The following is a 12,343-nucleotide window of genomic DNA, read 5'->3' on the forward strand; positions in this document are numbered from 1 at the left end:
ATGCTTTCTGTCTTCTGCTATCTAGAAAGCGGACCTCAAATTTGCTAAAACTATTTTCCTGCTGCGTTTGTTATTTCTTCTAAAATCACCGCCAATATATGTGGGGGGCCTCTGTCTCCTTTTTTTGGGCATTTCTCTAGAGGTGAGTCAGGTCTTATATTTCCCTCTGCTAGCATTATTTAGTTCTCCGGCCGGCGCTGGGCATATAGGGATAAAAAGTAGGACATGCTACCTGGCTACTTCTAGATGATGCGGTAGGTTTAGTTCATGGTCAGTATAGTTACATCTTCCAAGAGCTTGTTCCTATAGAGGCTTATGCTAGTTCTCTGGCCATGGAGATCATGACAGATTACCCTGCAGAGTTTAGTGTCATCTGCAAATATTGAAATTCTACTCTGAATGCCCCCTACAAGGTCATTAATAAATATGTTAAAAAGAAGAGGGCCCAATACTGACCCCTGTGGTACCCCACTGCTAACCACGACCCAGTCCGAGTGTGCTCCATTAATAACCACCCTTTGTTTCCTATCCCTGAGCCAGCTCTCAATCCACTTACACATATTTTCCCCTATCCTCATTATTCTCATTTTATGTATCAACCTTTTGTGTGGCACCGTATCAAAAGCTTTTGAAAAGTCCATATATTCTACGTCCACTGGGTTCCCTTGGTCCAGTCCGGAACTTACCTCTTCATAGAAGCTGATCAGATTAGTCTGACATGAACGGTCCCTAGTAAACCCGTGCTGATACTGGGTCATCATGAGGTTATTCCTCTTCAGATACTCCAGTATAGCATCCCTTAGAATGCCCTCCAGGATTTTACCCACAGTAGAGGTTAAGCTTACTGGCCTATAATTACCTAGCTCAGTTTTTGTCCCCTTTTTGAATATTGGCACCACATTTGCTATACGCCAGTCCTGTGGTACAGACCCTGTTATTATGGAGTCTTTAAAGATTAAAAATAATGGTCTATCAATGACTGTACTTAATTCCTGCAGTACTCGGGGTGTATCCCATCCGGGCCCGGAGATTTATCAATTTTAGTGATTTTTAGACGCCGCCGTACTTCCTGCTGGGTTAAGCAGGTGACATTTAATTGGGAATTTTTATCACTAGTCATTTTATCTGCCATGGGATTTTCTTTTGTAAATACTGAAGAAAAAAAGTCATTTAGCATATTGGCTTTTTCCTCATCCTCATCCACCATTTCACCCAGACTATTTTTAAGGGGGCCAACACTATCATTTTTTAGTTTCTTACTATTTACGTAGTTAAAGAATATTTTGGGATTATTTTTACTCTCTCTGGCAATGAGTCTCTCTGTCTCAATCTTTGCTGCCTTGATTTACTTTTTACAGAATTTATTTAATTTTTTTGTATTTATTTAATGCCTTCTCACTACCCACTTCCTTTAATTCTCTAAATGCTTTCTTTTTGTCCCTTATTGCGCCCCTTACAGCTCTATTTAGCCATATTGGTTTCCTCCTATTTCTAGTATGTTTATTCCCATACGGTATATACTGTGCACAGGTCCTATCCAGGATGCTAATAAACGTCTCCCATTTTCTTTGTGTATTTTTATGTCTCAGGATATCGTCCCAGTTAATTGCACCAAGATCCTCTCTCATCCGTTGGAAATTTGCCCTCCTGAAGTTTAGTGTCCGTATAACCCCTCTATTACACATCTTATTAAAGGATACATGAAAACTTATTATTTTGTGATCACTATTCCCCAAGTGACCCCCAACCCTTATATTTGATATGCGGTCTGGCCTGTTGGTTAATATTAGGTCTAGCAGTGTCTCCTTCTTGTTGGGTCCTGAACCAGTTGTGAAAGGTAATTGTCTATCTTAGTTGTCAAAAACCGATTACTGCAGGTTTCCGTTCCCCAATCTATTTCAGGGTAGTTGAAGTCCCCCATAATGACTTCTCCTTGAGTCGCAGCTTCATCTATTTGCTTTACGAGGATGTTCTCCATTGCTTCCATTGGAGCTCACCACTTAAAGGGAACCTGTCACCCTCCCCAGGCGTTTGTAACTAAAAGAGCCACCTTGTGCAGCACTAATGCTGCATTCTGACAAGGTGGTTCTTTTAGTTCTTGTTCCTGGCACTGCTGAAATAATCGTGTTTGAAATTTGTCCCTCATACCTTGAAATCGTCCAGGGGGCAGGTCTTTCCCCCATAATACAGACGCCTCCCAGCCATCACTCATGGCATCTGCGCGCCGGGCGCCGCCTCCTCTTCCTTCATTAGCATTCCCGGCGCTTGCGCTGTTATTTTTTTTTCGGGCATGCGCAGTTGCGCTGCCCTTCGAACTTACAGCGCAGGCGCCGGGGACGCTAGTGAAGGAAGAGGAGGCGGCATCCGGCGTGCAGAGGCCATGAGTGACGGCTGTGAGCCGTCTGGATTAGGGGGGAAAGACCTGCCCCGTGGCGATTTCAAGGTATGAGGGACAAATTTCAAAAACGATTATTTCAGCAGTGCCAGGGACAAGAACTAAAAGAGCCACCTTGTCAGAATGCAGCATTAGTGCTGTAAAAGGTGGCTCTTTTAGTTACAAACGCCTGGGGGGTGACAGGTTCCCTTTTAATTCCCTATTGGTAAGAGTTTGGAATGTGGGAGGAAACCTAAGAACCCAAATGAAACCCACACAAAGACAGGGAGAACATACAAACTCCTTGCAGATGTTGTCCTTGGTGGGCATTGAACCCAGGGCACCAGCCCCTCAAGCTTTTGAAAAACACCAGAAAAAATGTTACAAAATAAAAAAAATCACAAAAATTCTCTTGAAATTGATGGCTTTTTAGACATGCACTTAAAAGCAATGTAAAAATAGTTTGTGTGAGGACAGTTTCTAACTAAGGGCTCATTCAGATATCCGTGCAAATCGGTCCAAGCACAACTCTCCCGACCCGAGCATGGCAGCCCCATACATACACATATATGAAACCATCATATTCCGGTTGGGAGACCTGCAGCCAGTCCGTTCATTGCAGTCCACGTTCCAACCAATTAGCACAGACATCTGAATGAGCCCGTAGTGTCACGGGTTTGCCGCAACAGAGAGAAGTCAGAAAACCACAGCATCTGAGTCCTCATAGTCCTGCACTTCTTCCTCAAATTAAACAGTGCAGGTTTCTTTCAACAGTGCAGGGGGTAACTGTTTAGCTAGAGTATCTGTAGCTCCCTGCTTGGAGGATCTCAGCTGTGCAGTGTCAGCCACTCACCTCTCCTATATATACTTGCCTTTGGCAATCTGGATTGCCAGTTTTAAGTCTTGTATTGCCTGGTAAGGAGTAGAGGATTCGGTGTTTGATAGAGGTGTTTTAGAGAGTTGTTCTGTGACTGTTGCTTGGTGTTTTGGCAGTGTGCATAGCCCTCATCCTCTCCTATTTAGTTTACCTTCCTTATATCTCTGGTGTTTGCCTCTGTTGTCTGTGAGAGTGCATATTTTGTATGATTGGTATAATCCTTCCCACTTCACTAGATGAGGGGACAGATAAGGGCTGATTCAGGAGTACAGCAAGGTACGTGGCCCTGGCATCTTCACTATTAGAAGTAACCTGGGGAACAGGGATAGCTAGGGCGCCCCTAGCATCAGGGACAGAGTGGGAGCCCCTTCCACCATGTTATCAGACAACAGAATCGTGACACTTTGTTGCTTTGTTTAGTTGTTTTTAGTTTGTTTGTTTTTTTATATAGTTAATTCTGCCACCAAAGTCAAAAGAGAAACCAGCAAGGAAATTTAACTCTAAAAATTGTATGTGAAACTGCAAATTATTAATATGGAATTTATTAAGACGTGTATATTTTGATCCAGTCTTAATAAACAGCACACTGAAGTAAAATATGTCCAATTTATTAAGATGTGCACATCTACAGCTCTGGCAAAAATTAAGAGACTGCTGCAAAAATGTTCAGTTTGTCTGATTATTTTCTTTATAAGTATATTTTTGAGTAAAATGTAAATTGTTCTTTTATTCTATAAACATCTGACAACATGTCTCCGAATTTCCAAGCAATACATTTTGTATATTTTTCTGACAAAGAAAAATAGTCAAAATTAAAAATAAAAACAAAACAGTGCTTTCAGACCTCAAATAATGCAAAGAAAACAAGTTTGTAATTATTTAGAAACAACAATACTAATGTTTTAACTCAGGAAGAGTTCAGAAATCAATATTTTGTGGAATAACCATGATTTTTACACTAGGTTCCAAATTATTATGCAAATGACATTTTTCTCGGATTTTCCTAAATGGTCGGTGCAAATGACAGTCAGTTTAATAAAAGTCATCACCCGTTAGAGTATACATCGAATTTTATTGAAGAAACCTCCCAATGATAACAGTATAATCTCCAAAATGAATAAAAACGTAAAATGCACTGTTCCAAATTATTAGGCACAGTAGAATTTCTAAACATTTGATATGTTTTAAAGAACTGAAAATGCTCATTTGTGGAATTTGCAGCATTAGGAGGTCACATTCACTGAACAAAAAGCTATTTAACTCGAAAACATCCTAACAGGCCAAGTTACATGTTAACATAGGGAACCCTTCTTTGATATCACCTTCACAATTCTTGCATCCATTGAACTTGTGAGTTTTTGGTGAGTTTCTGCTTGTATTTCTTTGCTTGATGTCAGAATAGCCTCCCAGAGCTGCTGTTTTCATGTGAACTGCCTCCCACCCTCACAGATCTTTTGCTTGATGATACTCCAAAGGTTCTCTATAGGGTTGAGGTCAGGGGAAGATGGTGGCTACACCATGAGTTTATCTCTTTTTATGCCCATAGCAGCCAATGACTCAGAGGTATTCTTTGCAGCATGAGATGGTGCATTGTCATGCATGAAGATGATTTTGCTCCTGAAGGCACATTTCTGCTTTTTATACCATGGAGGAAAGTTGTCAATCAGAAACTCTATATACTTTGCAGAGGTCATTTTCACACCTTCAGGAACCTTAAAGGGCCCTATCAGCTGTTTCTCCATGATTCCGGCCCAAAACATGACTTCTTCACCTCCTTGCCACTACTCCATCCATCTGGACCATCCAGGGTTGCTCAACACTTATCAGTAAACAAGAATGTTTGGAAATTAGTCTTCATATATGTGTGGGCCCAATGCAACCATTTCTGCTTGTGAACACTGTTTAAGGTTGGCCGAATAGTAGGTTTATGCACCACAGCAAGCCTTTGAAGGAGCCTACACCTTGAGGTTCGAGGGACTCCAGAGGCACCAGCAGCTTCAAATATCTGTTTGCTGCTTTGTAATGGCTTTTTAGCAGCTGCTCTCTTAATCCGATGAACTTGCCTGGCAGAAATCTTCCTCATTATACCTTTATCAGCACAAACACATCTGTGCTCAGATACAGCCACAAATCTCTTAACAGTACGATGATCACGCTTAAGTTTTCGGGACATTTCTAATGTTTTCATCCCTTCACCAAGGCATTGCACTATTTGCACCAGAGAGATCCTTTTTCTTTCCCATGTTACTTGAAAACTCTGACCTGCTTAATAATGTGGAACATCATTTTTAAGTAGTTTTCCTTTATTTAGAATCACCTGGAAAACTAATAATCCCATGTGCTTAAGATTGATTTCAGTGATCCATTGAGCCCTGAGACACAATACAATCCACGAGTTTATTTGAAAAACAAAACAATTAAATCTTTATCACACTTAATTCCAATTTGCATAATAATTTGGAACAGTGTAATCACAGCTTTCATGCGTCTTGGCATGCTTTCCACCAGTCTTTCACACTGCTTCTAGCGCAAAAATTTAAGCAGTTCTTCTTTGTTTGATGGTTTGTGACTATCCATCATCCTCTTGATTACATTCCAAAGGTTTTCAATGGGGTTCAGGTCTGGAGATTGGGCTGCCCATGACAGGGTTTTGATGTGGTGGTCTCTTAATTTTTGCAAGATCTATACCAGCCTTGGCCAGACATGGATTTGCACAATAATTTGCATCAAGTTCTAGCAGAAATTTTAATAAATTTGTCAGTCAGTCTATGGCTTTCTCCCATTTCTCTAAGCCCCATCCATTTTGAAAGTGCGAAAAGCAACGTAAAAAGTCACAAATTATTGGGCAAATATGACATACCCAATAACTTTCCATATTTTTTACACCAGAAAGCTAGCATAGGGAAAATAATAAATTCCCCCCCTCCCCCTGTGTGTGTGACACCATCATTATCTAGCTTGTTCATTTATTTTATGTACTAAAAGACAAACTAAAATATCGTATAAAAGATTGCTCTGAAAATTGGTTATGTAGATAGTTGCAGTTTATGATATATCTTTTGTTATAAGTGAGGCCTATGGCTATAAAATACCCTAAAAATATATCACATCGGTTTATATTACCAAAATGTGCACCCTATGCAATCTGCAGGCAAGAGGGCTCATAGCTATCTTAAAAAATACAGTTGTTTCTACTTTCTATTAGATCAAATGTCCTGAGCTATACCTATTTCTTCATCTACTGGTAGACTGATATGTACAGTGCTAGATTTGTGCCATTTACAAATTTACAGTAACAACATTACTTTTTTATTGCAGGCAATTGAGGGAGAGAGGTCTGGTAGTCATCCACCATCTGGTTTATGACAGGCATTTATAGGTGTTATGCTTTAAGCAAAACCCAGAGAGATAACAGTTTATTATGCACCTGACAAATAACGTAATCTCTACCAGGTATTGTCCTAGGAAAAGCGTCCTTATCATTTCCTCATTTTATTTGTGACTTAAGGTACCGTTACACTAAACGACTTACCAACGATCACGACCAGCGATACGACCTGGCCATGATCGTTGGTAAGTCGTTGTGTGGTCGCTGGGGAGCTGTCACACAGACAGCTCTCTCCAGCGACCAACGATCAGGGGAACGACTTCGGCATCGTTGAAACTGTCTTCAACGATGCCGAAGTCCCCCTGCAGCACCCGGTTAACCAGGGTAAACATCGGGTTACTAAGTGCAGGGCCGCGCTTAGTAACCCGATATTTACCCTGGTTACCATTGTAAAAGTTAAAAAAAACCACTACATACTCACCTTCTGATGTCTGTCACGTCCCCCGGCGTCCACAGGGTTATGCGCTGCTGCTCAGAGCTTCCTGCACTGAATGTGTCAGCGCCGGCAATAAAGCAGAGCACAGCGGTGATGTCACCGCTGTGCTCTGTTTTACGGCCGGCGCTGACACAGTCAGTGCAGGAAGTTCTCAGCAGCAGCGCGTAACCCTGTGGACGCCGGGGGACGTGACAGACATCAGAAGGTGAGTATGTAGTGTTTTTTCTTTAACTTTTACAATGGTAACCCGGGTAAATATCGGGTTACTAAGCACGGCCCTGCGCTTAGTAACCCGATATTTACCCTGGTTACAAGTGAGCACATTGCTGGATCGGCGTCACACACGACGATCCAGCGATGACAGCGGGTGATCTGATGACGAAAGAAAGTTTCAAACGATCTGCTACGACGTACGTTTCTCAGCGGGATCCCTGATCGCAGTAGCGTGTCAGACACAGCGAGATCGTAAGTATATCGCTGGAACGTCACGGATCGTGCCGTCGTAGCGACCAAAGTGCCACTGTGAGAGGGTACCCTTACTGAGACATCACAAGAGCCTTTTCTTTAGGTATCCTGCTCTGACATCACAAGTATGTTTTCATATAGGTAAGCAGTTATGACATCATGAGTGCGCTTTTTTGCCAGGTGACTGCTGTGACATCAGAAATGTTTTGCAAAGTATGTGTTTCAGAGTAAAATATACCTGTCTGCAACCGCACAGCCAGACTCTGATTGACGCTACGTTTCAGACAACATAAATCTGGTTAAAGGGAATATTTCAAAAGAAAAAAGAAGCTTCAAAATTTTTTTTTAAATGTAAAGCATTAAAGGACTATTCTGGGGAGATTAAACATTATTCTAGTGGCCATGCCTTCATAGAATAATAAAGTTAACATTAATAGTGCTGATTGTATCCCTCACAGTGCCTGTAATTCAGTTTGACAATAGAACTACTCCTCACTGCTCCCCCTCCCTTCTGGGACATTACGGCACAGATCAAGGGGAGTGGCCTACTCCCAACTACTAAGCTGCCAGACCACTGATAATGTCTCCTTCACTGCATGACTACTGGCTGCAAGCTGGCCACATACTCCGCCATGCCCTCTCACCTCAGACTGCAGTGAAGGAGACCTTATCGGAGGGTTGGTGGCTGCTACTAGAAGCTGGGATCAGGCCGTGCCCCCTGATCTCGGACTGCAGACAAGGAGATATTAAGGAGCTTGCTACTATAAGTCGGGAGAAGGCCACGCCTCTTGATCTGTGACGTAGTGTCGCAGAAGGGAGTGGGAGCAGTGAGGAGCAGCTCCAGCTTCCCACTGAATAACAGGTACTGAGAGGGTTACAAACAGCATTATTCATGTTACCATTATTGTTTATGAAGGCATGTCTATTAGAATAATTTTTTATCTCCCTGGAATACCCTTTTAATGTTTAAATAGAAAAAAAAAGTTACCACTACAGAACTGCTCTCACCACTCAAAGCAGAACTGTAGACATAACTTCTTCCAAGGACTCATACTCACTTGCGAGAAAAACGGACGAGTGCAATCCGATAGAAAATCGGATAGCACTCGGACCAATGTTATTCAATAGGTGACATCTCATTTCTGAGTTTTTTCTCAGCTGAAATCGGACTGAGAAAAAAATCGCAGCATGCTGCGTATTGCTGCATATCTCGGATGAGAATCGCCAATGTAAGTCAATGGGTGCGAGAAAAAAATCGCACAGCACTCGCACCATGCCAGTTCTGTTTGATTTTTACGCTCCGGTGTCCTTCGAAAAGCTGGTAATTCATGTCCGGCGTACAGTAAAATCACACTGACATGTTAAGAATAGAAAAGATAGAATATATATATATACACATAGAATACAGTAACACACATATATATATATATACATATATATATACTGTATATAAATATATATATATGTATCTTTATATTTAATAGAGAGATAGATAGCAGAATAGCCGATAATTCATTTGTCGGCTTCTGCAAAATCATTGCAGAAGCCGACAGGATAGGAGACATGGTACATGGTTTACATACAGTAAATCACTGCAGAACAGTTAGATTTATATATGTCAGTGACTAATACTGATGGCAAAACTGTGTTGTCTTTCATTTCATTAAAATACTTTATTCTGCATGTTTTACAAACAATAGGATTAGTAATGGATATGTGTCTTATTGACACCTCTCCATTACTAATGGCATTAATGTCACCTTACAATACAAAGGTGACATTAACCCCTTATTACACCATATGCCACTACTACAGGGCAGTGGGAGAGACTAAGTGCTGGAATTATCTCATCTTACAAATGCGACTTTTCTGGGGTGGCTGGGGGCAGATGTTTTTAGCCAGGGGGTGCAATAACTACGGTCCCTTTCTAGGCTATTAATATTTGCCCTCGCTCACTGGCTTTCCCTCTCTGGCGCAGAAATTTCCATGGGAGCCCACGCCATTTTTTTCCGTGAAAAAATTATTTTATTAAATACAGATCCCAAATTTTACACACACATACTACTAACAGTATACGACAATGACATATATAAATATAACTGTTCTTACTGTACTGTATGTAAATATAAGTAAACTGACTGAACAGCCATCTAGTCTGAACTGGTGCATAACCAAAAAAGTCTTACATAGCAAATAGATCAATGGCTGCACTCAACTGTACTAAAGCAAGGAAATGTGCGATACATGAAATGTGAATAGCTTAATGGCTTGTGAAATCTATGAAAAAACACATGAAATGCTTAGCACAAGATTTGGCCAAAAATTGTGAGCCCATCCACCAAACGTCAAGGTAATCTCAAATCGGATGGGTACCTGACCTGACTGCCTAGTGTGAACACTTACCTATGGCTAATAACATGGTAAAGCCTACATTTATAGGAAGGTCAGAACCAACTGTGTTTGGATATAATTAAAATCACAGCATGGTGAAGGGCGGGGCGTTCAAGTCAGAAAAAATAGTACATAGTAAATATAAGTAAACTGACTGAACATCAATCTAGTCTGAGCTGGTGCATAACCAAAAAATGCCGCCGGGTATTGAGGCGAGAGACTCGCGCGAGTTTCTCGCGTTGCAGTTGCAAGTGTGACACCGGCCTTACATTGTGTGTCCTTTTCAACATGAAAGCAGTTTAATCTAAAGAATGACATACTAAAAAGAGACAAAAATCGCAGCATTAAAAATGTGATAAAAGCACATGTAAAAAAAATTTAAAAAAACACAAGAGACCTATTTTACCTAATAAGTTCAGAAATTCTGTAGAAAATCTGCAACATGAAAAACTCATCAAACACTGATTGTAAAAACATACAGTACAGTACACAGGTATGGCATCATCATGAGTGTATTTGCTGCTGTGACACTTCAATGGTTTTTCTATCAGAATAGCAGCCATCCAGCATCTACCAGGCTAAAGAATATCCCCAAGAGCCCACTAGGGACGCTTGTTCACTCCTGATCACTGTTTTCTGTTACACTTGTTTCCAGATTCCGTCTCCAAAAGAACTGTAAACCTCATTAAAGATTTCCTTTAGGAACTTAGAAACATTTACAATTAATCTTCCAGTGGGAAAATGTGAGAATCGAATGACTTCACTAGTTTCTACTAGAGCAATTTGCAGACAATACGGATTATCTTAATCTGCTTCCTGTCTCATTTAAGAATAAAAATAGGAGACCATTAAACTCTTGGAGTGAGCGTCTGTGAAGACGAATAATACAGCCCTTACAGTAGCGCCAGAGAGGGGGAGAGAAAATACATTGCAACAGAGACAGTAACAAAGATACCAGTGTTTTCCTCCCAGTCCTGTCCCTGACACCACAAGGACACTACTGATAGAAAAGAAGTTCTAAAAACACTTTCTATAATATCCAAAGTTCCTGCTATTGCCAATTATCGCCGTTATCAATGCCAAGATTACAGAGAATTTGGGCAGCGCCTTTGTAAAAGGAAATATTTGTAAGCCAAAACCAAGAGTGGGTGAAAAATACAGAGGTGGTGATGACGTGTTCCTATTATACTTTTCCTCTGATTGTTCCACATTTTGTCTTACAAATACTGATCAAATACTGAAAGTGTGAACATGGCTAAAAGACAGGTTATTATTATTTTGTTCCTGGAAAAACATCTTAATTATGCAGTACACACAGTGCGGATAAGGCCCATGCGCACCACCATAATATGGTTCCATATAATCCATACAACCTCCGAATTGTACAGAACCATAAGATGGTTCCCATAGTGGTGAATGGCACCGTGACCTTACTAGGTCTCTGTGTGACACTGACTATCTACAGAGGGAAGTATAGCCATTTGTGAGAGATAATTATAACAGAGATTCCTTTATCACTGGAGGAAGCTTTTAATCTACTGCAAATTTGGTACAAGTTAGTAAAGGGCCGCTAGATGGTGAACAGTTCTTCTCTCTGGCTAAGGGCCAGTCTCACTTGTGCGAGACTCGGATGAGTCTCGCACGGCAATACCCCAGCGCTGCTGCTGGCACAGAGGAGCGGAGTGTGCAGCTGCATGTATTCCTATGCGGCCGCACGCTCCAATCTGAGTGCCGGGTGCAGAGCCAGGTTTTAACCATGCGAGACTCATCAGAGTTGCTCGCAAGTGAGAAGGAGCCCTAATAGAGAGAACTTCTCACCAGTACCTTCCTTTATAAGGTCTATATGACCTAATAGTTCAGTTCCTATCTGGAAAATATGTAAGGTGTAAGCATGTCTTTACACAGCTCTTGCAAACATTACCAATGCTATATTCTGTGTTTATCAATATTACATCATTATAACTTTGACTAGAAAGTACATGTCTACAAAAATATAACAGGTATGCCAAAAGCAACATCATCAACAAAAAGATGCTCAACAGTACTTGTCAGAGCAACAACTGATTTCTGAATAACCTGCAGCCAGAGGTTTAACATGTAAGAGCTGAGTCTCATCCCAATGTTCCAAAGGGCCCCCTCTCCTTCAATAATGAAGGAGGCCGCAGGGCTGCAGCTGAGTTCTGGTTGCTCTGAAACCTCTCTTCTAAATATTAGTGTGTGGTGCGGTGTAGTTGGTTCTTTACTCACTGTTCCTTCAGGAGTACCTTCTACCTCCTTGTCCATGGGATTGGGTTCAGCTGTAGCTTCAGGCAAGACAGGAGACCTTGGGTCCAGGTTAACAGGTTCAGCTTTACTGTGCAATTCAGTTACACATAGCAGCAGCATACAGAATTAGGCCGGCGTCACACTCAG

The sequence above is a fragment of the Ranitomeya variabilis genome, chromosome 3 (assembly GCF_051348905.1).
Source record: "Ranitomeya variabilis isolate aRanVar5 chromosome 3, aRanVar5.hap1, whole genome shotgun sequence".
In the NCBI taxonomy this organism is placed as follows: domain Eukaryota; kingdom Metazoa; phylum Chordata; class Amphibia; order Anura; family Dendrobatidae; genus Ranitomeya; species Ranitomeya variabilis.